This window comes from Arachis duranensis, chromosome 6 (assembly GCF_000817695.3).
Source record: "Arachis duranensis cultivar V14167 chromosome 6, aradu.V14167.gnm2.J7QH, whole genome shotgun sequence".
Classification (NCBI taxonomy): domain Eukaryota; kingdom Viridiplantae; phylum Streptophyta; class Magnoliopsida; order Fabales; family Fabaceae; genus Arachis; species Arachis duranensis.
This window is the reverse complement of record NC_029777.3, coordinates 37,856,978-37,860,668: the sequence shown is the minus strand read 5'-3', so window position 1 is coordinate 37,860,668 and position 3,691 is coordinate 37,856,978.

The following is a 3,691-nucleotide window of genomic DNA, read 5'->3' as shown; positions in this document are numbered from 1 at the left end:
GCATAATTGAGGACATGATTGTCAAGGTTGGGCCATTTGCCTTTCCAACTGACTTTGTAGTGCTGGAAATGGAGGAGCACAGGAGTGCAACTCTCATCCTAGGAAGACCCTTCCTAGCAACTGGACGAACTCTCATTGATTTACAAAAAGGGGAAGTGACCCTGAGAGTCAATGAGGATGAGTTCAAGTTGAATGCTGTCAAAGCTATGCAGCATCCAGACACATCAAATGACTGCATGAGCGCTGATATTATTGACTCTTTAGTGGAAGAGATCAATATGACTAGGAGTGGCAAATGGGCCTAAACCCGCCGGGCCAGCCCGCGTAACCCGCCAAAAAAGGCGGGCTGGGCTGAAAAATCGGGACCGCCAAATAGCAAAAGCCCGCCTAACCCGCACCGCTTAAACCGCGGGTTTTGGCGGGCTTTGGCGGGGCGGGGCGGGCTTCCCCGCCGGGCTAAGGTTTTTTTAGTGAGGGGGTATTTTTGTAATTTTTTTCTAAAACCTAACTTCCCCCAACCTAACTTACAAGAGTATGAAGATAAAAATTGAGTGTTTTGAATTATGTTTGTTATTTTGGAGACAATATTTATAATTATGTTTTGGATTATGTTTATTTTGCTTTGAATAGAATATTTATACTTATATTTTGAATCAAAAAGGGGAAGTGACCCTGAGAGTCAATGAGGATGAGTTCAAGTTGAATGCTGTCAAAGCTATGCAGCATCCAGACACATCAAATGACTGCATGAGCGTTGATATTATTGACTCTTTAGTGGAAGAGATCAATATGACTGAGAGTCTCGAATCTGAGCTTGAGGATATCTTTAAAGATGTTCAGCCTAACCTGGAGGAACCAGAGGAAATAAAAGAATCTATGAAAATTCCTCAAGAAGAGGATAAACCTCCTAGACCCGAGCTCAAGCCACTACCACTATCCCTGAAGTATGCATTTCTGGGAGAAGGTGACACTTTTCCAGTGATCATAAGCTCTGCTTTAAACTCACAGGAAGAGGAAGCACTAATTCAAGTGATAAGGACACATAAGACAGCTCTTGGGTGGTCCATAAGTGATCTTAAGGGCATTAGCTCAGCAAGATGCATGCACAAGATCCTATTGGAAGATAATGCCAAGCCAGTGGTTCAACCACAGAGGCGACTAAATCCAGCCATGAAGGAGGTGGTGCAGAAAGAGGTCACTAAGTTACCAGAGGCTGGAATTATTTATCCTATTTCTGATAGCCCCTAGGTGAGCCATGTCCAAGTTGTCCCCAAGAAGGGAGGCATGACAGTGGTTCATAATGAAAAAAATGAACTGGTTCCCATAAGAACAGTTACAGGGTGGCGTATGTGTATTGACTATAGAAGGCTCAATACAGCCACCAGAAAGGATCATTTTCCTTTACCATTCATAGACCAGATGTTAGAGAGACTAGTAGGTCATGAATACTACTGCTTTTTAGACAGCTATTCAGGTTACAACCAAATTGCAGTAGATCCTCAAGACCAAGAGAAAACAGCGTTCACCTGTCCCTCTGGCGTGTTTGCCTACAGAAGAATGCCTTTTGGTCTGTGTAATGCACCTGCTACTTTTCAGAGATGCAAGCTATCCATCTTCTCTGATATGGTAGAAAAGTTCTTGGAAGTCTTCATGGATGACTTCTCAGTATATGGAGACTCATTCGGCTCCTGCCTTAATCATCTAGCACTTGTCCTGAAAAGGTGCCAAGAGACTAACCTGGTCTTAAACTGGGAGAAATGTCATTTTATGGTGACTGAAGGAATTGTCCTTGGGCACAAAATTTCAGGCAAGGGAATAGAGGTGGATCAAGCAAAAATAAAAGTAATTGAAAAATTACCACCACCTACCAATGTTAAGGCAATCAGAAGCTTTCTAGGGCATGCAGGATTTTACAGAAAGTTCATAAAGGACTTTTCAAAAATTGCAAAACCCCTAAGCAACCTGTTAGCTGCTAACACGCCATTTGTGTTTGACACAGAATGTGTGCAGGCGTTTGAGACCCTAAAAGCCAAGCTGGTCACAGCACCAGTCATCTCTGTACCAGATTAGACATTACCATTTGAACTAATGTGTGATGCCAGTGACCATGCCATTGGTGCAGTGTTGGGACAGAGGCACAACAAGCTTCTACACATCATTTATTATGCTAGCCGTGTTCTAAATGATGCATAGAAGAATTACACAACCACAGAAAAAGAGTTACTTGCAGTGGTTTATGCCGTTGACAAGTTTAGGTCCTACTTAGTAGGGTCAAAAATGATTGTGTACACTGACCATGCTGCTCTTAAATACTTACTCACAAAGCAGGATTCAAAACCCAGGCTCGTAAGGTGGGTGTTGCTTCTGCAAGAGTTTGATATAAAAATAAGAGACAGAAAAGGGACAGAAAACCAGGTAGCTGATCATCTTTCCCGAATAGAACCAGTAGCTGGGGCATCCCTCCCTTCTACTGAGATCTCTGAGACCTTTCCAGATGAGCAACTCTTTGCCATTCAGGAAACTCCATGGTTTGCAGACATTGCAAATTATAAAGCTGTGAGGTTCATACTCCAGGAGTATAGCAGGGTGCAAAGAAAAAAATTAATTTCTGATGCCAAGTACTACCTATGGGATGAGCCATATCTCTTTAAGAGATGTGCAGACGGAATGATCCGCAGATGTGTACCTAGAAAAGAAGCACAAAAGATCCTATGGCATTGCCATGGATCACAGTATGGGGGATATTTCGGAAGTGAGTGAACAGCCACTAAGGTCCTCCAATGTGGCTTCTACTGGCCTACTCTCTATAGGGATGTCCGAGAGTTTGTACGTAACTGTGACAGTTGCCAAAGAGCTGGTAACTTGCCTCATGGATATGCTATGCCTCAACAAGGGATCTTAGAGATCGAGTTGTTTGATGTATGGGGTATTGACTTCATGGGTCCCTTCCCACCATCATACTCAAATACTTATATTCTGGTAGCAGTAGACTATGTATCTAAATGGGTGGAAGCAATTGCCACTCCCAATAATGATACTAAGACCGTGCTGAAATTCCTCCAGAAACACATCTTCAGCAGGTTTCGTGTTCCCAGAGTACTAATCAGTGATGGGGGCACTCATTTCTGTAATAAACAGCTGTACTCTGCTATGGTCCGATATGGAATTAGCCACAAAGTAGCAACTCCGTATCATCCACAGACAAATGGGCAAGCTGAAGTCTCTAATAGAGAGCTAAAAAGAATCCTGGAACGGACTGTAATTGCCCGTAGAAAGGATTGGGCAAAGAGCTTGGATGATGCTCTGTGGGCATACAGAACAGCATTCAAGACTCCTATAGGAACCTCTCCATACTAACTTGTGTATGGAAAGGCCGGTCATCTGCCCGTGGAACTGGAACATAAAGCCTACTGGGCAACCAGATTCCTAAACATGGATGCTAAGTTAGCTGGTGAAAAAAGATTGCTCCAGCTAAATAAGCTAGAGGAGTTCAGACTCAGTGCCTTTGAAAATGCAAAAATTTATAAGGAAAAGACAAAGAAATGGCATGACAAGAAGTTGTCATCCAGAGTCTTTGAGTCAGGATAAAAAGTTCTGCTCTTCAACTCTAGGCTCAAACTATTCCCAGGAAAACTTAAATCCCGGTGGAGGGGTCCGTATGTGATTACAAGAGTGTCACCATATGGATATG